The sequence below is a fragment of the Mobula birostris genome, chromosome 16 (assembly GCF_030028105.1).
Source record: "Mobula birostris isolate sMobBir1 chromosome 16, sMobBir1.hap1, whole genome shotgun sequence".
Classification (NCBI taxonomy): domain Eukaryota; kingdom Metazoa; phylum Chordata; class Chondrichthyes; order Myliobatiformes; family Myliobatidae; genus Mobula; species Mobula birostris.
Genome location: NC_092385.1, coordinates 9,049,508 through 9,075,019, shown reverse-complemented (window position 1 = coordinate 9,075,019; position 25,512 = coordinate 9,049,508). Strand labels below are relative to the sequence as shown.

At 44.9% G+C, this 25,512-nt stretch overlaps 1 protein-coding gene across 4 annotated transcripts in view; it reads left to right on the top strand.

Moving 5' to 3' along the window:
- The window catches only part of wdr6 (WD repeat domain 6), an 82,006-nt gene that overhangs the window by 22,631 nt on the left and 33,863 nt on the right, over positions 1-25,512 (top strand). For 3 of the 4 annotated variants that reach the window (XR_011889345.1, XR_011889346.1, XR_011889347.1), the window contains exons 7-8: positions 6,487-6,621; positions 11,762-11,870. The gene's annotated coding sequence lies outside the window, so the exon portion shown is untranslated. Of the gene's footprint in view, positions 1-6,486; positions 6,622-11,761; positions 11,871-15,908; positions 16,484-25,512 lie in introns of those variants that run through there. The other variant, XR_011889344.1, reaches the window with a different exon arrangement.

Genomic DNA, 25,512 nt, shown 5'->3' with positions numbered 1-25,512 from the left:
CTGACTTTGGCCTACTTTATCATGTACCTTCAAGTACAATACTCCGAAACTTCATCCTTAATAATGGACTCAAACTTCTTTCCAACCACTGATGTCAGGCTAACTGGCCTATAATTTCCTAACTTCTGCCTCCTTTTTTAAAGAGTAGACTGGCATTTGCAATTTTCCAGTCCTCTGGAAGCATTCCAGAATCTAGTGTGTCTTGAAATATCATTCCTAATGCCTCCATAATCTCTTCAGCTACCTCTTTTAGAACCCTGGGTGTAGTCCACTTGGTGCAGGTCACCTATCTGCCTTCAGACGTTACAGCTTCCCAAGCAGCTTCTCCATAGCAATGGCAACTACACTCACTTCTGCCCCTTGACACTTGTATTTCTGGCGTACTGCTAGCGTCTTCCACAGTGAAGACTGACACAAGATACTTTTTAAGTTTGTCTGCCATTTCTTTGCCCCCATTACAACCTCATCAATGTCATTTTCAAGCTGTCCAATATCCACTCTTGCCTCTCTTGCTCTTTATATACCTGGAAAAAACTTTTGGTATCCTCATTGATATTGGCTAGCTTATCTTCATATTTTATTTTTTCTCTCCTTGTTTTTTTTTAGTTGTCTTTTGTTGGTTTTTAAAACTTCCCAATCCTCAAACTTCATACTAATTTTTGCTGTATTATATGCCCTTGCATTTGCTTTTATGCTGTTGTCCACTTCCCTTGTCACTCATGGTTGTCTCATCCTCCCTTTAGAATACTTCTTTATCTTTGGGCTGTACTTGTCCTACACCTACCGAATTGTCCCCAGAAACTCCATTCATTGCTGTTGTGCCATCATCTCTGTTAGTGTCCATTTCCAATCAACTTTGGCCAGCTCCTCTCTCATGCCTCTAATTCCCTTTAATCCACTGTATTTCTGATATGTGACATTATCTTCTCCCCCTCAAACTGCAGAATGAAGTCTGTTATAGCATCATCACTCCCTCCCTTTACCTTAAGCTCCCATATCAAATCTGGGTCCTTACACAACACCCAATCCAGGATTGCCTTTCCCTTAGTCTCCTCAATCACAAGCTGCTCTAAAAACCTATATTGTAGGCATTCTAAGACTTCCCTCTATTGGGATTCAGCACCAAATTGATTTTCCACATCTACCTGCATATTGAAATTCCCCATGATTATCAAACATTGCCCTTTTTACATGCCTTTCTATTTCTGGTTGAAATTTATATTCCATGTACCGTCTACAGTTCAGGTGCTCGTATATAATGGCCATTAGGGTTTTTTTTCACCTTCGCGGTTTCTTAACTCTACCCACAAGCATTCCACATATTCCAATCCTATGTCACCTCTTTCTCAGGAATTGATTTCATTTTTTTACCGACTGAGCCAACCCAATTCCTCTACCTTCCTGCCTATCCTTTCGATATAAGGTGTAAGCTCCCAACTATGATCTTCTTTCAGCATATGTCAGTGATGCCCACAATGTCATACCTGCTAATCTAACTGCACATCAAGATCATCTACCTTATTTTGTATACTATGTGCTTTCAAACTATCTGAAGCCTGCACTCTTGGTGTGACCACCTTAGTAAAAGACTCATCTATGAAATTTTCAGCCTCCTGGATGGTCCTGAGTGCATTTGGCTCCAGCTCCATTTCCTTGACCTTGTCAGTCAAATGTAGTCATCAGGGAAACCACTAGACACCCTAAAATCCCACATCTCGCAGAAGGAGCATTCCACTGCCTGACCTACCATCCTGCCTACACTGTTACGGTTCTGACTTCTCAAATATAAGTTCTAGCCTGTGCTATTCTCGCCCAAGCCTGTTGAAGCAAAGCTTAACCACTCTAACACTGTCTGCTCACACAATGGCAAATACAAAAAAAAAGAAATAATAGTAATAAATAAAGAATAAATGTCAAGAATATGAGATGGAGTCCTTGAAAGTAAGTCCATAGTTAATGGGAAATTTTCAATGATGGGACAAATGAAGTTGAGTGAAGTTATTCCATTTGGTTCAGGAGCCTGATGGTTGAAGGGTAATGACTGATCCTGGACCTGGTGGTGTGATTCCCAAGACTCCTGTACCTTCTACTTGATAGCAGCAGCGAGAAGAGAACATGTCCTGGGTGGTGGGGGCTCCTGCAACAGCATTTTGTGTAGATATGCTCAATGGTGGGGAGGGCATTACCCATGATGGACTAGGCTTTTTGTAGATTTTCTGTTCAAGGGTATGGAAACACCAGGCTGTGATGCAGTGAGTCAGTATACTCTCCACCATACATCTTTAGAAATTTATTGAAGTTTTAGATGTTTGCGACTCTCTCAAACTCCTAAGTAGAGGTGCTGCCTTGCTTTCTTTGTAATTGCACTTGCGTGCTGGGCCCAGGACAGGTCTTCCAAAATAATAACACTGAGGAATTTAAAGTTCCTGCCCCTCTCTACCTTTGATTCGCCAATGAGCATTGACTCATGGACCTCTGGTTTCCTTCACCTGAAGTCAATCATTAGCTTCTTGTTCTTGCCGACATTCAATAAGAAGTTATTGTTATGGCACCACTAAGCCAGATTTTAAATCTCCTTCCTATATGCTGATACAGCTTTGATTTGGCTTACGACAGTGGTATCATCACAAATTGATTATGGCTTTAGAGCTGATCTTAGCGAGTAGAGCAGAGGGCTAGGCACAGCTTTGTGGTGCACTTGTGCTGATGGAGATTGTGGAGATGTTGCCATTCACAAACTGACTGGGGTCTGCAGGTGAGGAAATCAACGATTGAATTGCACAAGGAGCTATTAAGCCAAGGTCTTGGAGCTTATTGATTAGTTTTGAAGGGATAATGGTGTTGAATACTGAGCTGTAGTCGATAAAGAGCATCCTGATGCATGTATCATTGATGTCCAGTTGTTCCAGGATTGAGTGAAGAGCCAATGATAAGGCATCTGCTATGGATCTGTTACGCCAGTAGCAGATCCAGGTCGCTTCTCAGGCAAGAATTGACATGTGACCAACCTCCTAAAGTACTACATCACTGAGGATGTAAGTGCTACCAGACGATAGTCATTGAGGCAAGTTACCACATTCTTCTGACACACTTGGATAAATGAAGCCCCCTTGGAAGCACGTGGGTACCTGAGAAGTCGAAGTGAGAGGTTAAAGATCTCAGTTGTTCACCGTTTGTCAACAGAGCTAGGTTAGGAAACTCACTATGCAACTCATAATTAATGGAAGCTCGCACTTTATTGTCTCTGCAGAAACAACAACGGAGCTATGTTGTCTCCGGGCCAACCACTTAGGACATGACTTCTGCTGTTCCCTTTGTACCATTACTCAGACAACTTGTCCAATTTATAACACCGGAATAGGGGATCTCCATTAGCCAGATGATTGATCCTTTCTTCTCCCAGCCCCTGACATTGGGGTTCTTCCTTGCAATGGTGGGTCTCTTGAGAGAGTTATCACTGATAGCATGCACAAAGTGTCCACTTTTCATATTTGTTCCTTACCAATTCAGATATTTCATTCCAGTGTTGTTGGCTGTAGGTTATGAGTCTGACCTTTAACACCTTTTTTATTGGCTCTGCTCCAGGCCAGCATCCTTTTATTGCCCTCTTCCCAGCAAGTGATGATCTGTGATTTATGGATCTTTGTTCTCAATCAGCAATGAGCTTGATTCATGCAAAACAGATATTGACTCCAACAGTCAAAAACCTACATGTTATATCCAACATAAGAACATTTCAACGATAACTCCTTATTTGGAAATTATCTCTAGACCCTCAGATTACCCGAAGCATCATTGTATCTTTAAAATACTGAAAGCAAAGTAAGTTCATCTCACAAAATAGAGGATGTAAAACAGTTCCACAAAATTACAGCCTCCAGCTCCAAGCACCTGGCAGGAATAAAGACAATTGATCTGTCTGCTTCTACTGTCCTTGACCCATTTGAGTTCGATGTTTTATTTCATATTTTAAATCCACCATGACCAACTTAGTGAGTGCTCCAGCCAGTGTTAAGTATTAAGTCATTAATACTCAACCAGGTACCCCATATGGGCCAGTTGCTTTTCGTACGTTCACCCTCCTGAAGGCTGCTTGCACGTTAGTCTCAGAGACATATCACAGGATCATCGGGTCTGTGGAAGTTCATGATGGTTTCTCCATGTTCTGATGGTCAAAGTGAGCATAGTTAAGATCTGGAATATGTTGCCAGTGGGAGTGGTGGAAAGAATTCATCAGTGCTCTCAGGTTGATGGTAGAGGGTAGGGAACTTGCAGAGCTGTGCGGAACCATCTGGTGAAACTTTTGAAATGCCTGCTTTGCTGCCACTGCTACTGTGTGATCCAGAATCTCCGGGGGGGGGGGAGGCCCCGAGTCCTCGGCTTTGCTTGTTGCTCGGCGGCCGGGGTAGGGTCGAAAGCGCTCAGCAGAGGATGGTCCTCGGAGATGCTGTGTCGGAGGCTTGAAGTTTTCGGACAGACTCAGAGTCTGCTGCGGTCGGGTGCTTCCAATGGTGCTGCATCAGCAAGTTTGCGGCGCTTGGAGGTTCATGGCAGGGAGAGTTTCTCCCTTCTACCGTCTGCATGAGATGATGAGGCTATCAGGACCTGACACTTTTTTTTACCGTACCCGTGGTCTGCTCTTTATCAAATTATGGTATTGCTTTGCACTGTAGTAACTATATGTTATAATTATGTGGTTTTGTCAGTTTTAGTCTTGGTTTGTCCTGTGTTTCGGTGATATCTTTCTGGAGGAACACTGTATCATTTTTTAATGCATGCATTTCTAGATGACAATAAACGAGGACTGAGTGTCCTCATAATCTAATCTAATCTAAATGGGGCAGGTAGCAATGCTCTGAACTGGTTGAGGCAAGTACATTAACTGAGACAGCAACGTGAGCAGGACTATGGGCAAAACACAAGCAGGTGGAACAACTTTAGATGAGTATGTTGGTGTAGTTGAACGAAAGGCCCATTTCCATGCTGTATGACTCTACCAGTAGCCACCACGTTGGCTGATGATTCAGATAAATGGAGGAAAGACCCTATCAAAGATGAAATTGTCAAGCCATAGGTCAACAGTCTGAAACAGGTCCTGACCCGCACCCTGGGTTCCCATTCTGTGGGACACCCAACCAACTGTCTAGAGTTTGGCTATGGCTGCAGACTGATTCATGTTGCAGACCCTGTTTGTGACCACACATCTGGTAATGCACCACTGACCTTGTATGTGTACGAATCTGTGGATCACTAGCCTTGGTGTAGTAATGAGTTAACCTGATACTGAACCTTTGGGATTTCTGAACAATTGGATACTGGACAATTCGAGTTTTACTGATTTCACATAAACTGGCTGCCAAACTTTTAAAACCTTTGTCTGTAGAGCTCTTTATCCCTGCAATAATTTCTTTGGTGGCATTTTAAGAAACAGCAGGCATTTCCTGTTATTTATTTTTGATTTTTATTTAGAGATACATCATGTGACAGACCCTTCCAGCCCAAAGAGCCTGTGCCACCCAATTATACCCATGTGACCAATTAGCCCACAGAACCATATGTTTCTGGAATGTGGATGGAAACTGGAGCACTTGGAGGAAGCACACGTTCATGGGGAGAATGTACAAACTCCTTACAGGCAGCAGTGGAAATGAACCTGCTGGCACTGTAACAGTGTTAGGCTAACAGCAATGCTAAAGTGTCACCACTTTTAAAAACAATCAGAATCAGGTTTAATATCACGGGCGTAGATCAAGAAATTTGTTGTCTTTGCGGCAGCAGTACAATGTAATACAGAATAATAGAAAAATGAATTTACAGTAAATAAACATATTTAAATAAGTAGTACAAAAATAATGAGGTAGTGTTCAATGTCCATTCAGAAATACATATGACAGGAGCAGAATTAGGCCATTCAGCCTATCAAGTCACCTCTGCTATTTCATGGCTGATGTATCGTCCCTCTCAACCCTACTCTCCTGTCTTCTGCCCGTAGCCTTTAACACCTCTATTTTAAATATACCCAATGGACTTGGCCTCCACAGTAGTATGTGGCAATCAATCCACTCTCTCACTGAAGAAATTGCTCCTTATCTCACAGTACAATTTCTTAGAGATGCAGGCATATGTATGAATATTTTACTGTGTTTGGCAGGTGGGCTTGCAGAACGTGCATAGTTATGAATATTTAATGCCATGCCTGTCATCGGTTCTACAGCCAGCATACACCTACTGCTGGTGCTCTGAATGACAGCTGTTCACTCTACATCTGGCTGGCTCTCAACAGCTTACCATGGTGACACATACTCTCAATATTATGAACCTCCAGTGCGGTTAAGCCTCAGACACACAAGCTGTAAGCAGGATAACACTGATCCAGGTGTGGGCTGTGATGTCAATTGTGATGAAGGACTAAACTGGAGAGGTTCCATGGACAATTTCAAAGAGACTTGAAGAAAAGGATTTAACCTTCCTGATCTCAACTTTTAGGACTGGGTTGGAAGACGTCTTGTGTCCTCTTACGTGGAAATAAATGTGGATGAAAGAGAACGTCAAGCACTGGAAGCTGCTGACTGGGGGTTCTGCACGTGGCTGGCCACTCGACATATTCCAGAGGAAGGAAGGGTAAGGGTGGTAAGACCAGTAGTTTGGATGTTTGTGGGATAATGTGATGTCTTGGTTGGTGCTGATCTCCTGATCAGTTCAAGATGGATTGATCATAGTCTGAAAATGAAGGGATGGTAAATCAGCCCATGGTGGCTTGTGGTTGGTAGTTTCTCAGTGACGAGGGGGTGGTGTTGGAAGTATGGTGCTGGTTAGTGGGGAATTTAGCATCAGGTGTGAGCCTGACTGAAATCTACAAGTTCACAACAGTGTGCAATAGAACATAGACCAGTACATCACAGTACAGAACCTTCAGCCAGTGATGTTGTGCTGATCTTTTAAGCTACTCTAAGATCAATCTAACACATCCCTCCTTCGTAGCCCTCCATTTTTCCATCACCCATGTGCTATCGAGTCTCTTAAATATCTCTAATGTATCTGTCTCTACCACTGCCCCTGGCAGGGCATTCACCACTCTCTGTGTAAAAAAAAAAAAAAATCTAGCTCTGACATCCCCTGCATACTTTCCTCCAATTACCTTAAAATTATTCCTTTTGTATTAGCCATTTCCTCCTTGGGAAAATGATACTGATACTGATAACATTGATAGATATTGTTACGTAGATAGAGTTTACAGTTCCTTCATTGCCTCTGGTCATTAAAAACATACAACTCATTACCTGGCTACTCTGTGGGAGAACTTTCACTACAAGGGCTGCACTTTTTAAAATCAGGGTTCCGCAAGATAAAATATGATCAGTTTCTGCTGGTGTTCATGGACAACTGTGTAACTATGAAGCTAGGTGGATAGTTTGGACCCGGGTGAGTGCAGTCGAAGGTTGATGAATGAGGCTGGAATGAGGATGTGCTGGTTTCAGTCTCCAAGGCTTATTTCCAAGCGGTTATAATATATACCTGGTGGCCACTTTAATTAGGTAGACCTGTTCACCTCATAAATGCAAATATCTAATCAGCCAATCATGTGGCAGAAACTCAGTGCATAAAAGCATGCAGGCATGGTCAAGAGGTTCAGTTGTTTTTCAGACCAAACGTTAGAATGGGGAAGAAATGTGATCTAAATGTCTTTGACAGTGGAATGATTGTTGGTGCCAGATGGGGTGGTTTGAGAATCTCAGAAACTGCTGACCTCCTGGGATTTCCACGCACAGCTGTCTCTTGAGTTTACAGAGAAGGGTACAGAAAAGAAAAAAATGTCTGGTAAGTGGCAGTTCTCTGGATGAAAAGGCCTTGTTAATGAGAGAGTTCAGAGGGGAATGGTCAGACTGGTTCAAATTGACAGGATGGCGACAGTAACTCAAATAACCATGTGTTACAACAGTGGTGTGCAGAAAAGCATGTCTGAATGCACAACTTTTCCAACATTAAAGTGGATGGGTTTAACAGCAGCGGAAGACCACGCACATACAATCAGTGGCCACTTTATTAGGTACAGGAGGTATTTATGGTCATTTTCACTAATGCTGAGCACATGGCCAAGTGGCTAAGGTATTCGTCTAGTGATCTCAAGGTCACTAGTTCGAGCCTCAGCTGTGGCAGCATGTTTGTGCCCTTGAGCAAGGCACTTAATCACACACGGCACAGACGCAAGGAGTGGCACCCCACACAGACTTCCAATCTGCACCTTGAAAGGCATGAAAATGCCCGACGCAGGCCTCTCATGGTCTGAGTTGATGTTCCCTCCCTCCCTCCCCTTCACAAATTACTTTCCTGTCTATGCTAGTGTCATCAATATATTTATTAATCATACCTTTAGTGCATTTGTCAGTCATTTACATCAATGGTCGGCAGGAGTGTGTGGGGTGTCCAGGGAGGGGTGACGCTTCTGGTGAAGGGGCTTGTTGTGTCCATTCCAGGGCAGCTCACTCACCTTTGGTCCCCACCAGACACTCAGCTCTCACTTGTGGCTCCAAATTGTTGTCTGCACATGACAGAACCCACACCCTGGTACACCGCTTCGACAGGTTGGCTAAACCAGGTGAGGGTAGCCACCGGCGTGCCTGCCCTAGCATGAGAAGTCAGCTCCAGCAGACTGGGTGGATGAGATCTACAGTGAGATCCAAAGGCCAGGAAGGTGGTACTGCAGTGCTCTGAGGAGAGCAAAAGGCATAACAAGGCACAGACAATGTCATGGTCATCCACTGCAACCAAGGAAGACCCCAGTTTGTGATGCTCGTTCATTCCACTGGACCTGGACTTCTTGGGTTGAGCGAGTGGAACAGCCCCAATGCAAAACTTTTCCATATCAAAAAAAATCTTCCATACAGGCTTCGTGTTATCGTTGGACAACCACCGCATAAATGGTAAAAATGGAACATTACATCACATTACAGGCCCTTCATCCTACAATGTTGTGCCAACCTTTTAACAAACTTTAAGATCAATCTAACCCTTCCCTCCTGCATAGCCCGTGGTCAATTGGCTGGCATGGGCTCACTGTGCTGGAAGGGCCTGTTATGTGTGCTAACTCAAAGTCAGTGACTGAACAGCAACTAAGCCTCGTGACCATGCCTGCGTGAGTCAAATTGCTACTACGTGATTAGCTGATTAGGTATTGACAGTAATGATAAAGAGGTCACTGAGTGCAGGTTAAAGGAAGGAGCAAAGAGCTGATAAATAATGTGAGGAAACTTTAATTAACCATTTTAGCAAGGAAAATGGAAAAGGCTAAATGTTTTGCTCATAGCCAGAGATTGGACAGCTCTGGAGATACTGAGGCACCTGGGGACTCTAGTGAATAATTTATAGAAGACTAAATTGCAAATAAGAAGTAATTAATTGAGTTATTGTTCATTGTGCAGGGTCCCTAAGTAACAGACATCTATCCGTAAGTTGATATTGTTCATAAGTCAAATACACAAAAATCACTTGATATTGTAACCACGATGCCTCTGTCAGTCAGATTTGACAATGGATATTGCACCCTAGCTGTCTAGAAGTGCGAGCCAAGGCAGTGCTATATGGAGAGCAACATACATAAAATGCTGGATGGACTCAGCAAGCCAGGCAGCATCTGTGGAACAGAGTATAGTTGGCATTTTGGGCCGAGACCCTTCAGCGGGACTGGAGGGAAAAGGGATGAGGAGTCAGAGTTAGAAGTTGGGGGGGGGGGTGGGGGAGGAAGAAACAGAAGGTGATAGTTGAAACTGGGAGGGGGAGGGATGAAGTAAAGAGCTGGGAAGTTGATTGGCAAAAGTAATACAGTGCTGGAGAAGGGGAAGTCTCATAGGAGAGGACAGAAACCCATGGAAGAAAGAAAAAGGGGGAGGACCACCAGATGGAGGTTTTGGACAGGCAAGGAGATAAGGTGAGAGAGGGAAAAAGGGATGGGGAATAGAGAAGGGGGGACCATTACCAGAAGTTCAAGATTCATCGTTCATACCATCAGATTGGAGGCTGCCCAGACAGAATATAAGGTGTTGCTCCTCCAACCTGAGTATGGCCTCATCATGACAGTAGAGGAGGCCATGGATGGACATGTTGGAATGGGAATAGGAAGTGGAATTAAAATGGGTGGCCACTAGGAGATCCTGCTTTTTCTGCCGGACGGAGAGTAGTGCTCATCGAAGCAGTCTCCCAATCCACTTTGGGTCTCACTGATACACAAGAGACCACACCAGGAGCACAGGGCACAATAGATAACCCCAACAGACTCACAGGTGAAGTGTCGCCTCACCTAGAATGGAGAGCAAGCCGCTGCCCATGCAGCAGGCTCCCCCTCTCCACACATCTGATGAATCTAAAGGAACGGCAGCGATTGATACAGTTTGGCACCAGCAGTATTGCAGGAGTTGCCAATCAGCATTGAACTCAACGTAAGACTGCCTTAGGGAATCAGCTCCAGATTTTTCCCATGGGGCTTACTCCTGAAGTTTTCCCCATGAATGGGTATAGCCACAAGGCAGCAGAGGTTTGAGATCAGAGTTTTCCCTCTCCTTGATGAGCTGCCAACCACAGCTGATGAGCCCAATCTGCCTGAAGTGACTGGATTTAAGGTGCCAGTAACCTGCCTTTGCTCCAAACGCACCACCACCTTGCTGTGGCTTGGAGGCTTGAGCGCCTCAATGACCTGGAGTGCTATGTTGGCTAAAATCAAAGCATTATGCTTTGCTCTTGGTTGGGTCACCCATGCCAAACAGGTCAAAGGGTTGAGGCCAGACTAAGATTAGTCCACTGGTCCTCCAGCAGTGGGGGTTCAGCTCATGGCAACAACCCTGACTGGTAAAACAAAATGGTGATGGAAACAATAGTGAAGAATCTTTCTACATCTGAATGCAATGGTACACTGGAACTCAGTATATGTATGTGTGTTCATAACCCGGGGGATGACCTGTACTGGTGCTGGTCTACTATGTACAGGATTGCCTTACTCACTTAAGGGTGGACTTTAGAAGCAGCTTGGGTTTTACAGAGAACATATCAGTCTTCTTTGAAGACATCCCTGATGTCCTGGAAAGGAAAGCTTCATCCTGGGAACAGATGTGTTGGAGATGAAGGAACTGAGAAAAGGAAATACCATTCTTACAGGAAACAGGTGGGGACATGTATAGTCAAGAAAGTGTTCCTGCAATATTGGCTGTGCAGCTTCCGGGTTTAGACCCAGCAATTTTGAAGGCTGATGATATATTTCTCAATCAGGATAGTATGTAATTTGGAGGGGTGCCTGCAGTTGTACACATAGATGGTAAAGATCATAAGATCATAATACATCGGAGCAGAATTAGGCCATTTGGCCCATTGAATGTGCTCCACCATTCCATTATAGCAGATTTATTTTCCCTCTCAACCCTATTCTCCTGCCTTCTCCCCATAATATTTGATGCCCTGACTAATCAAGAACCTATCAACCTCTGCTTTAAATATACCCAGTAACCTGGCCTCTACAGCGGTCCATGGCAATGAATTCCACAGATTCACTACCTTCTAGCTAAAGAAATTTCTCTGTCTCTTTTCTAAATGGGAGTCCTATTCTGATGTGGTGCCCTCTGGTCTGAGACTCTCCCACTGTAGGAAATGTCCTTTTCATGTCCACTCTATGTAGGTCTTTCAATATTTGATAGGTTTCAATGAGATCATGGGTTGGGATAATAAATAGGTTGTACGCTCTGAATGACTTCATTTTCCAGTTTGCTGTCTCTTTCAGGCAGAAAATAGCCATAGCCAAACACAGGAAGAAATGGATCAATTTTACCCACAAAAACTGAAGAGAGATACATTGCCTTCCATTGGCAGAAACAAGGAGTCTGATCTTGGTAAGTGTGATTCTGCACCACATATTGTGAAGTACTTCTCTCTGAATAAGGGCGCTACTGGATCAAAAATGGGGGAAATCCTAAAACACCTTAATGTTTGCACTATCGGGTATGGGAATTGAGCAACATAGGAAAAAATGGCTGCACTCACAGGGAGAAAAGAAAATGAAACAATTCCCCCTTTTTTTTGCAAATGTCACTGAATTCCCTTTCACCACTTTCTGCACCTCTTCCGTGGTCTCTGTTGTAACACGAACAAAGTCACCGCACAGGAGAGACATTGAAGCTGTTGGTTATGGAAGTGTTTTATTCACCAAGACCACGCAACAGGTATTGAGACACTCTTGGAGGAAGAGACCTCCTGACCCAGTAGTATTACATGACATTTTTCAAAGGTAACAGCAGGACAATTCTATAGTTACAATGTATCTACAATGCTTCCTTTGAATTACATATAGTTTTCACACAGCTCCTTCTCACCTGCACTCCAGACACCCAAAATGAATGTTAATCAGCATTGTCTGGTTTCCAATCAACTCCAGTCCACAGTTCCAGGAAAACTATTGTTCAGGGCTGCATTTTAAATTCAATCTGCAATCTACGTTCATATCAGATTGATTGATATTTGCTATATACTCTAACTCCAGAGTATGCCCTAACAGTCTCTGTGACTGGATGATACTGGAAAGGGTAAGGAGAAAGTCCACTGTTATGTATGAGGTGCTCCACAATCCTCTCCCGCTGCAGAGAATACTGTCTTACTCAGCTTAAAGACATGTTGCCTAGCTTTAGCAATCTCCCATTTATTGGATGCATCTTTACCTTTAGTTTTGCAGCCTGTTAAGAATAATCTTGTGGCCCATACTTTTTCATATCAAATCCCTCTTTTTTCAGCCCTTTGCATCTTCCACCTATCACCTCACCCTCCCCACCGACCCTACCCCCGGCTTCTGTGAGAATACACTGAATGAACTAGGGCCTTTCTCTTTGGAGCAAAGGAGGATGAGAACCAACTTGATAGAGGTGTCTAAGATTTTTATAAAAAGGGCATAGGAAGAATGGACAGCCGGAGACTTTTTCTCAGGGCGAAAGTAGCTAAAATGAGAGGTCATAATTTTAAGATGATTGGAGGAAAGTATAGTGGGGATGTTAGAGGTAGGTCCAATCAACCTGTGCAGCCCAATTGCACCCATACCACCAATTAACATACCTACTGACCCGTATGTTGGATATGTCCTGTTATGGAATGTGAGAGGAACCAGACCCATGCAGTCGTGGGGAGAACGTAGAAACTCCTTCCAGACAGCGGCAGAATTGAACCCGGGTTGTTGGTGCTGTAATGACGTTACACTTGCAGCTATGCTACTGCACCAGACCATTGAATATGTTGAAATCCAAGAGAGTGAGGGACAGAATGAAATTCTTCAGTTGTGCCTAAGTTGAAGACTCTCACTATGACTCTGGCAATAACAGAGGCCAGCTCAGTCGGTGCAATACTGTCAAACCTGTGGGAGTATCTTGGGGAACACAAAGATCCAGAAGTGTCAGAATAGAGGTTTTTAGATTATGAAGACACGCAGTCCTCTTTTATTGTCATTTAGTAATGCATGCATTAAGAAATGATACAATATTTCCTCTGGTGTGATATCACAAAACACAGGACAGACCAAGACTGAAAAAACTGACAAAACCACATAATTATAACATATAGTTACAACAGTGCAACAATACCATAACTTGATGAAGAAGTCCATGAGCACAGTAAAAGTTCAAAGTCTCTCAAATGTCCCACATCTCACGCAGACGGGAGAAGGAAGAAAAAACTCTCCCAGCCATGCCGACCACGGTCCGACTCTGAGTCATCTGAAAACTTCAAGCTCTGATCAGCTCTCCAACACCGAGTACTGAGCACCATCTCTGTCCAAATGATTCGGCCTCCTTCTTGGTCGCCAAAAGCAGGCAAAGCCGGGGATTTTGAGGCCTACCCTCCGAAAGATTCCTGACCACACGGTAACGGCAGCAGCGAACGAACGTTTCAGAAATTTCTCCAGATGTTCCTCTGTGCTTTCACATCCATTCCCCATCAAATCAGAATTGTCCATGGCCCCTATTTAACAGATACGATATCATTTTTCACCAGAGGGCTGCGCACGCGCGGGCGCTCCGCCATCTTCTCCTCCCGCAGTTTCTTCCTATATTGTGACTGAAATTTATCCTTCAATCATAATCACACTCTCACACACACACTTTGTGGGATCTTGCTTTGCACTGGCTTCTGGATTTCCCTACAATGACAAGTGACTAGACCATTGAACAATACAGCACAGGAACAGAACCTCTAGCCCATGTTGTTGTTCTAAACTAATTAAACTAGTAATTAAAAGCCTAACTTGTCTTTTCTCTGGTTTAACCAATTTCACCATTAACCAATTTCCCCAATTAAACCACTCTGGTTTAACCAATTTCCCCCAGGATCAATAAAGTATGACTATGACTATGACTATCTGTGTGCATGTAGCTCATATCCCCACAGTCTGTGCATCCAAGGGACTGTTAAACATCTCTTTCATATTTGCCTCTCCTACCTACCCTGGCAACACATTCTTGGCACCCAACACACTCTGTGTTTTTGCTGGAGTGGGGTGGTGAAAACAGAGATGCTAACAACATTCACAAGATAACACACACAAAATGTTGGAGGAACTCAGCAGGTCAGGCAGCACCTAGGGAAATGAATAAACAGTCAAAGTTTCAGTGTGAGACCCTTCTTCAGGATTGGAAAGGCAGGGGAAGATGCCAGAATAAAAAGGTAGGGGGAGGGGAAGGAGGATAGCTGGAAGGTGATAGGTGCGTAGGAAAGGTAAAGGGCTGGAGGAGAAGGAATCTGAAAGGAGAGGAAAGTGGGTCAAAGGAGAAAGGGAAGGAGGAGGGGACCTGAGTGAGGTGATAGGCAGGTGATTAGAGGTAAGAGGCCAAAGCTGGGAATAGAAGTAGGGAGGAAAATTATTTTTTAACCGGAAGGAGAATGGATACTCATGCCATTGGGTTGAAGGCTACCCTTACAGAATATAAGGTGTTGGTCCTCCACCTACACTCTTCTTTTGAACGTAGCCCATTTTAAATGCATGCCTTCTAGTATTGGACATTTTGACCCTGGGAGGAAGATACTGGCTGTCTATTTATGCCCCTCATAATCTTATCAAGCTTCCCTTTAGCCTCTGCTGCTCAGAGAAAACAACCTTTCCTTATAGCACATGCCCTCTAATCCAGGCAGTATCCTGGTGAATCTCTTCTGCACCCTTTCCAAAGCCTCAACATCCTTTCTGTAACGGGGTGACCAAAAATTATTGCAGTACTCCAGATCTAATCTGATCAGAGTTTAATGAAGATGCAATGTGTCTTCTCGACTCCCGAACTCAACTCTTGCTCTTGAGTCCTGGCAGCAAGCTGGTAAACCTCCCCTGCACCCTCTCTAAAGCTTCCACATCCTTCCTCTACTGAGATGACCAGAACTGAACACGATACTTGAAGTGTGGGTCTGACCAGAGTTTTACAGAGCTGCCTTGCAGCTGGTGGACTCAGTTCCCCCGACTAATGAGGGCCAATGTAACATGTGCCTTCTTACCAACCCTATCAACTGGCAGTGCATGTTGATGAGGTTGTTTAAGAACGTGAAAGGTACCAGGATAAATGGAAGAAGCAGAGAACTTTAATCATAATGAAAAGCAGAAAGTACTGGAAATATTCAGTACACCACACTGTATTTGTGCTGCAAGGTGCTGAGCATTTGAGTTCACTTGTCTGAAGTTTATTAACTATATTAAAAACAATAATTTAATCCAGTCACAAAACAGTTTGCTGGAGCAACTCAGCAGGCTGGGCAGCATCACATTCCTGATGTAGATCCTGAAGTTAAAATGCTGATCATCCCTCTGTCTCTATAGATGCTGCCTGACCTGCTGGGTTCCTCCAGCAGATCGTTTAATGTTCCAGATTCCAGCACCAGCAGTTTCTTGTGTCTCTATTTCTTGTGAACAGGGACAGTCCCTTGGAAGAAGCCACCAGTCCATTTGGTGAAGCCACCTCCACGGTCAGCACCGTGTGTAAAGAGAGGCAAAGAGCACAGCAGTGGGGGTATCACACCATGGGTTGGGGATTCGTCCCTGGATTCCCCTCTCGGCCTCATTCCACAGTCGCGGGACCTCTTCCCCGGCCACACCGGATCGCGCTGCTGTCTGCTGTGCGACCCCTCCGAACCTCGGTCTAGCCCTTCTGCCAGCCTCAAGGAGGAGAGCAACCTCGGTGGAAGCCGGGACGGGCAGGTAGCAATGGGAGGCTCAGCACCCAACAGGGTCAAGGCATTGCTGACTCGGAGAAGCGGTAAGGAGGACTGGGGCCGCAGGAAGCTGAGGGGCAAAGTGCGGTCCGGTGGGAAGCTGCCCCCAGTGCAGAGTATCTCCAACCTCAGCTTCAGCCGCAACTTCACCTTCTCCTTCTTCCAGCTCGCTCTGCACCAGTCTCAGCGCTATCAAGCGTAGAGCACACGCGGGGTTTACTTCCCCATGAAGTAGCTTCACTACTGATCCGGCATGCGAGTCACAGCACCCAGCACACGTGGGATTTACTTCCATATGAAGCAGGTTCATTACTGACCCTCTGGACCTGAATCGGTGTAATCGAGTACCGAGAACCCACAGGGTTTACCTGATGAAGGGTTTCGGCTCAAAATGTCAACTGTTCATTCCTTTCCCTGGATGCTGCCCAACCTGCTGAGCTCCTCCAGCATTTTGTGCGTGCTACTCACTACTGATCCTGTGTGCTTTGCTGAAGTGAAGGAATTCCGCAGCACAGAGGTCACGATGATCGTGGAACATCATAAACACAACAGATTTTGCAGATCAACACATTCCTGATTGAGAAGTTGCAGAACTTGGGCCTCTATATCTCCCTCTGCAATTGGATCCTCGACTTCCTAACCAGAAGACCACAATCTGTGCGGATTGGTGATAACATATCCTCCTCGCTGACGATCAACACTGGCGCACCTCAGGGGTGTGTGCTTAGCCCACTGCTCTACCCTCTATATACACATGACTGTGTGGCTAGGCATAGCTCTAATACCATCTATAAATTTGCTGATGATACAACCATTGTTGGTAGAATCTCAGGTGGTGACAAGAGGGCATACAGGAGTGAGATATGCCAACTAGTGGAGTGGTGCCACAGCAACAACCTGGCACTCAATGTCAGTAAGACAAAAGAGTTGATTGTGGACTTCAGGAAGGGTAAGACAAAGGAGCACATACCAATCCTCATAGCGGGATCAGAAGTGGAGAGAGTGAGCAGCTTCAAGTTCCTGGGTGTCAAGATCTCTGAGGATCTAACCTGGTCCCTACATATCAATGTAGTTACAAAGAAAGCAAGACAGCAGGTATACCTTATTGTCATGTCAACAAATACACTCAAAAACTTCTATAGTTGTACCATGGAGAGCATTCTGACAGGCTGCATCACTGTCTGGTATGGAGATGCGACTGCACAGGACCGAAAGCAGCTGCAGAGGGTTGTAAATCGAGTCAGCTCCATCTTGGGTACTAGCCTACAAAGTACCCAGGACATCTTCAGTGAGCGGTGTCTCAGAAAGGCAGCGTCCATTATTAAAGACCTCCAGCACCCAGGTCATGCCCTTTTCGCAGTCTTACCATCAGGTAGGAGATACAGAAGCCTGAAGGCACACACTCAGTGATTCAGGAACAGCTTCTTCCCTCTGCCATCTGATTCCTAAATGGACATTGAAGCTTTGGACACTACCTCACTTTTTTAATATACAGTTTTTGCACGTTTTTTAAAATCTATTCAATATACATATACCATAATTGATTTACTTGTTTATGTATTATTATTTTTATTTTATTTCTTCTTATCATTTTTTTCTCTGCTAGATAATGTATTGCATTGAACTGCTGCTGCTGCTAAGTTAACAAACTTCACATCACATGCTGGTGATAGTAAATCTGATTGTGATCTGATTCTGACAAAATGCTGGAGGAACTCAGCAGGTCAGGTAGCATATATGGAAATTAATAAGCAGTGGACGCTTCAGACCCTTCTTCAGGTCTGAGGAGGAAGGAGGAAGATGCAGAATGAACAGGTGCGGGTGGGGAGGGGAAGAGGCTGGATGGAAGGTGATAGGTGGGAAAGGTAAAGGGCAGGAGAAGACGACCCAGGGGGAGGTATTAGGCAGGTGAGAAGAAGTAAAAGGTCAGTGTGGGGAATGGGTGGGGGAGGGGGTGGATTATTTTTTACTGGAATGAGATCGAAATTCATGCCCTCGGGTTGGAGGCTACCCAGACGCTATACCAGGTGTTGCTCCTCCACTCTGAGGGTGGCCTCCTCGAGGCACAAGAGGAGGCCATGGACCGTCATTTCATAATAGGAATGGGAATTAAAGTGTTTGGCTACCGGGAAGTCGCGCTTGTGGCAGATGGTGCGGGGGTGCTCGACAAAGCCGCCCCCCAACTTACGAAGGGTCTTGCCAATGTGGAGGAGGCCGCATCGGGAGCACTGGATACAATAGACAACCCCAGAGATTCGCAGGTCAAACGTTGCCTCATCTGGAAGGACTGTGTGGGGACCTTAATGGAGGTGAGGGAGGAAGGATACGTGCAGGTACAGCACTTAGGGTGTCTGGAGGGAGATTAGTGGGGAAGGTCGAATGGACAAGGGAATCGCAGAGGGAGCAACCCCTGCGGGAAGTTCTAGACCGAGGAATCACGATCAACTGATATCCAGGACAGACTCAGGTGATTTCATGAGTCGGAATTGGGAGGTTCCCCCACCAACAGTGACAATCAAGTGGAGACTACATATCGAGAGCCCTGAAATATTTATAACTTACTGCATAGAATTTTGAGTGATTTATTTGTGCTTTCTGTTTTATGATAATAAATTAGGCTTAAGTTACTTTGTCGTGCCTGTATGCTTATCACCACATCTGCTGGACACTCAAATTGTTTGGGTCTGATCAACCCAGCCCAGCCTGCGGGATTTGCATTTGCTGGAAATCTTAAGCAACATACACAAAATGCTGGAGGAACTCTGGAGAGCAGGTATGGAGAGGAATAAGCAGTCAATAATTTGGGCCGGAAAGGGTCTCTGCTCAAAACGTCGACTATTTATTCCCCTCCTTAGATGCAGCTTGACTTCCTGAGTTCCTCCAGCATTTTGTGTGTGTTGCTCACGGAATAACCTGGCCTCGAGTGAACAGGCTAAGGGGAAACCAGTTGAGTGGGGCTGAAGGATGTTCCTATCCCACGTTTTCCCATGGCTTACTTGATTACGCACTCCATCCACCGTGCTAAACCTTACTTTATCAGCTACTCATTTCTTCTGTAATGTCTACAAAATATGCTGTAGTCCTCATCCAGGCACCCAGACCAGTGACTTTTACCAGCAAGGATGGCAGATGAATGGGAAATGCCACTGACAGGTTCCTCTCCATGGTGTGTGCCACCTTGATTTGGATGTACATATCGGATGCTGGAGGAACTCAGGAATTAAGACAGAGACAGAGGAGATTGCAGATACTGGAATCTGGAGAACACACAAGACTCTTCTTCTCATTTGCCACCTTCTCACCTCTTCTGCCAGTCTCCTTCCTTTGGTTCACCTTCTCCTTGATCCACTGTCCTCTCCTGTTAGATTCCTTCTTCAGCACTTTACCTCTTCCACCTATCACCTCCTGGATTCTAACCATCCCCACTTCCCCGGTCATCCACCTTGCCTCTCAGCTGGTCTCCCCTATCATCTGTACTCCTTTCTCTCCCCCCACCATGTTCTTATTCTGTCTTCTGCCCCCTTCCTTTCCAGTCCTGATGAAGCGGCTTGGCCAAAAATGTTGACTGTTTATTCCCCTCCATAGATGCTGCCTGATCTTCTGAGTTCCTCCAACGTCATAATTGTGTTGTTCAAGATTTCTGGCATCTGCAGAATCCCGTGTTTGATTTGTTGTTCCTCCACAGACACTGCCTAACCTGCTGATTTCCTCTGGCATTTTGTGTGCCGCTCTAGATTCCAATATCTCTAGTCTCATGTCTCTATCTTGATTAGCAAATACATCCTTGTTCCTTCACTCATCATCACCATCAGTATGTAGCATGTCATATGACATGGGTGATCCTGGTCTCATGACCATGATTGTTCTTGGCAAATATTTCTACAGAAATAGTTTGCCATTGCCTTCTAGGCAGTGTCTTTACAAGACGGCTGACTCCAACCATTATCAATACTCTACAGAGATTGTCTGTAACCAGGACCTGTGGTGTGCACTGGCTGCTCGTACGACCATCCACCACCTGCTCCCATGGCTTCACCTGACCTCAATCAGGAGGCTAAGTAGGTGCTACACCTTGCCCAAAGGTGCCCTGCAGGCTAGCAGAGGGAAGGAGTGCCTTAAGGCTGATTTATACTTGTGCATCAAATGTACACCGTAGGTACCGCGTACCCTACGCCGTAGGGTGACGTGCACCTCCCCAAAAATGTAACTCACGCGTCACAGCAACGCAGACCGCAACAACTGTGATTGGTCCGCTTGGTAGCATCGCATTTCCGGTTGCTTTTCTCCGCCACGTCTGTACACTGATGCAAAATAAATGGTTGGAGACGATGAACCAAATCGTCAAATCTACCTGCCCACATCCAAAAATATTTGAAATGCATTTCCTCATCCATGTCTTTCACAAAGAAACTCAACACAGTGGCATAGAAACCCCACCGCCAACTAGCGTTTTGGCAGTGAATTGCAGTGTGACGCAGACACAACTACGCATGCTCGCAACGGTGTAGGGCTACGCAAAAGTATAAATCAGGCCTACGGCGCAGCCCGTACGCACAAGTATAAATCAGCCTTAACACCTCCTTGGGTAAGGAGTTAGATCTGCCCTGCCACCCAAGATCACTGCTGGATCTAAGTCCTGAAACCCCCTACCAAAAGGGTATCGGATGCACCTTCAGTGAAGGGACAACGGAGGTTGAAGAAGTTGATTCACACCAGCTTCTTAAGGATAGTGGAGGATGGGCAATAAACACTGTCTTACCATATTCTGTCCTGTGAATGAAATGATCCCAGTCTTTGCCAGCTTGCAGCCATGTCTCTGAGTGAACCAAGTGTCAGGATAGTTTATTTAGAAATACAGCACGTATACACCATGCTGCCCAAATACACCCAAGTCACCAACTAACCCATTAACCCGTACACCTTTGGAATGTGGGAGGAAATCGGAGCGCCCGGAGGAAACCCACGCAGTAATGGGGAGAATGCACAAGACAGCAGTGGAATTGAATCTGGGCCACCGACACTGTAATAGTGATAGGTTACCATGCTGTGCCCAAAGACACGCGCTGTAGGTGAGGCTCGAACACACAGCCTAAATGAGGCACAAACCAGGGATCCAGTGAGCTTAAAGGGAGTGCAAGAACCAGAGTCCTGGTGTCTGAGAGGGAATGGGCAGCCGGTAAGGCAGGTACCAAACCAATTGGAATTGGAACACAGGTTCCCAGATTTTTTTGTATTATTTTCTTCTTCTTTATTTTAGAGATATGACACAGTAACAGGATCATCTGGCCCAATTAACCTCTTAACTCGTACGTCTTTGTAGTGTGGGAGGAAACTGGAGCACCCAGAGGAAACTCATGCAATCACGGGGAGAACCTACAGAGTCCTTACAGGCAGCGGTGGGATTTGAACCCCTATCACTGGCATTGTATAGCGTCACACTAACCACTATGCTATGGTGCTGCCTGTATTTATAGAATGATAAATCACAAAGCAGAGCATTCTGCGTTGTCCTTGTAGAAAATCTGAATCCTGGACATTTACTGCACATTTTTTCCTATAGTGTTCATGAACCTATGAACACCACCTCACTATTCCTCTTCTACACTAATTTTTATTGTAAATTAATCTTTTGTGTCTCGCTGCCACAAAACAACACATTTCACAGCAAAGGGTCTCAATGGAAGATCTGGATGAAGGGTCTCGGCCTGAAATGTCAACTGTTTATACTTGCCTGTCCTGCTGAGTTCCTCCAGCATTTGTGTGCATTGCCCTGGACTCTATAGCCTTTATGCAGTCTGCATGTCAAGTGACTCTGAATTTGGAGCATTATGGTTGCAACCTAGTTCAAATTTCAAAGTACATTTATTATCAAAGCGAGTACACATTATATAACCTTGAGATTTTTCTTACAGGCAGGCATGAAACAAAGAAACCCCAAAGAACCTATTTAAAAATAGACTGTCAAACACCCTAGCCCATGTTTATCCATGATTCATTATTTCTACACATCGTTTGCCTGTTGTAATGCTGTTCGTGGAAGCTTCTTGTGTATGAACTGCGACTCTCTTTCCGAACATTGTTCTGGGACATCCTGGAGCGGTGAAGTTTGCCTTGGTAGCACTATGCAAATCTTTTTGTACTTGTATGAGACTGGTTCTTAAGTGTCAAGGGCATTAAATATAACATTAGAACATTGCCACTGAATGACTTGTCTTTCTCAAACACTAATCAGGCAGCATCAATTATACTTTGTTAAATGCAACCAAGTTTAACTTGCATTATACTCTTGTCAATGTCTGAATAGTTTCTGACTGTGAACGACAAAAATAAATGTGTAAGTACTTAGCTAATGAAAATGAGTGTTAGAGCAAGACACTAGAGAGGAGGGGCAGATTTACTTACTGCTCATTACACCACTGTTCCTTAGGGTGACAACGAAGGTCCTCCATCTCTGTCCGTCCTTGCACCATGGGTGTCGCTCAGGGTCCGTATTTCTGCCTCTAAGTCGCCAAGATGTCTATACCTGCATTATTGTGATGTTTGGGGGCAACAAATATCTTGTTCTGGATGCTGTTGAGGGGGATGACCTGACAGGGGACGCCCACGGTGACCGGGTCTCTGGCACTGAGCCTGGCGCTGTTGTGCAGGAGAGAAGGAGGGAGAAGAGAAATGCGGTAGTCGTGGGGGATTCCATAGTCAGGGGAACAGACAGGAGATTCTGTGAGCCTGACAGAGATACCCGCATGGTGTGTTGCCCCCCAGGTGCCAGGGTACGGGATGTCTCGGATCGGGTCCTGAATATTCTAAAGGGGGAGGGTGAGCAGCCAGTTGTCTTGGTACATGTTGGTACCAATGACATAGATAGGACAAAGGAGGAGGTCCTGAAGAGAGATTTCCAGGAGTTAGGAAGGAAGCTGAGAAGCAGGGCCTCCAGGGTAGTAATCTCGGGATTGCTACCTGTGCCACGTGCTAGCCAGGACAAGAGAAGTCGGATCAGACAGATGAATGCCTGGCTGAGAGACTGGTGTCGGGGGCAGGGCTTCAGATTCTTGGATAATTGGGATCTCTTCTGGGGAAAGTATGACCTGTTCAAAAAGGACAGGTTACACCTGAACCCGAAGGGGACCAATATCCTGGCGGGAAAGTTTAATAGAGCTGTTAGGGAGGGTTTAAACTAATTTGGCAGGGGGATGGGAACCGGAATGATAGAGCGGAGGAAGGGGAAAACAGAAATAAATCTAAGATAGTGAGCAGTAAAGATGTCAGGAAAGACAGGCAGGTGATGGGGCAAATGTGTAGCCATTGGGATGAGTTGCAGTGCAATAAAGTTGCAGTGAAATCAAAGCAAATGTATCAAATACTGGTCTTAAGGTGTTGTACTTAAATGCACGCAGCATAAGGAATAAGGTGGATGATCTTGTTGTACAGCTACAGATTGGCAGGTATGATATTGTGGCCATCACTGAGACGTGGCTAAAGGATGCATGCCTCTGGGAGCTGAACGTCCAAGGATACACGGTGTATCGGAAGGATAGGAAGGTAGGCAGAGGGGGAGGCATGGCTTTATTGGTAAGAAATGATATTAAATCATTAGAAAGAGGTGATATAGGATCGGAAGGTGCAGAATCTTTATGGGTTGAGCTAAGGAATAGCAGGGGTAAAAGGACCCTGATGGCAGTTATTTATAAGCCTCCAAACAGCTGCAGGGATGTGGACTACAAATTACAACTGGAAATAGAAAAGGCTTGTCAGAAGGGCAGTGTTATGATAATTGTGGGGGATTTTAACATGCGAGTAGATTGAAAAAATCAGGTCGGCACTGGATCTCAAGAGAGAGAATTTGTAGAATGTCTGCAAGATGGCTTTTTAGAACAGCTTGTTGTTGAGCCCACTAGGGGATCGGCTGTACTGGATTGGGTATTGTGTAATGAACCGGAGGTGATTGGAGAGATTGAGGTGAAGGAACCCTTAGGAGACAGTGATCATAACATGATTGAGTTCACTGTGAAATTAGAAAAAGAGAAGCCGAAATCTGATGTGTCGGTGTTTCAGTGGAGTAAAGGAAATTACAGTGGCATGAGAGAGGAACTGGCTAAAGTTGACTGGAAAGAGACACTGGTGGGAAAGACGGCAGAGCAGCAGTGGCTGGAGTTTACGTGAGAAGTGAGGAAGGTGCAAGACAGGTATATCCCAAAAAAGAAGAAATTTTCGAGTGGAAAAAGGATGCAACCGTGGTTGACGAGAGAAGTAAAAGCCAAAGTTAAAGCAAAGGTGAGGGCATAGAAGGAAGCAAAAATTAGTGGGAAGACAGACGATTGGGAAGTTTTTAAAACCTTACAAAAGGAAACCAAGAAGGTCATTAAGAGAGAAAAGATTAACTATGAAAGGAAACTAGCAAATAATATCAAAGAGGATACTAAAAGCTTTTTCAAGTATATAAAGAGTAAACGACAGGTGAGAGTAGATATAGGACCAATAGAAAATGATACTGGAGAAATTGTAATGGGAGATGAGGAGATGGCAGAGGAACTGAACAAGTATTTTGCATCAGTCTTCACTGAGGAAGACAGCAGGATACCGGACACTCAAGGGTGGCAGGGAAGAGAAGTGTGTGCAGTCACAATTACAACAGAGAAAGTACTCAGGAAGCTGAATAGGCTAAAGGTCGATAAATCTCCTGGACCCAGATGGAATGCACCCTCGTATTCTGAAGGAAGTAGCTGTGGAGATTGCGGAGGCAATAGCGATGATCTTTCAAAATTCGATAGATTCTGGCATGGTTCCGGAAGACTGGAAGATTGCAAATGTCACTCCGCTATTTAAGAAGGGGGCAAGGAAGCAAAAAGGAAATTATAGACCTGTTAGCTTGACATCGGTGGTTGGGAAGTTGTTGGAGTCGATTGTCAAGGATGAGGTTACAGAGTACCTGGAGTCATATGACAAGACAGGCAGAACTCAGCATAGATTCCTTAAAGGAAAATCCTGCCTGACAAACCTATTACAATTTTTTGAGGAAATTACCAGTAGGCTAGACAAGGGAGATGCAGTGGATGTTGTATATTTGGATTTTCAGAAGGCCTTTGACAAGGTGCCACACATGAGACTACTTAACAAGATAAGAGCCCATGGAATTACAGGAAAGTTACATACGTGGATAGAGCGTTGGCTGATTGGCAGGAAACAGAGAGTGGGAATAAAGAGATCCTATTCTGGTTGGCTGCCAGTTACCAGTGGTGTTCCACAGGGGTCAGTGTTGGGGCCGCTTCTTTTTACATTGTACATCAACGATTTGGATTATGGAATAGA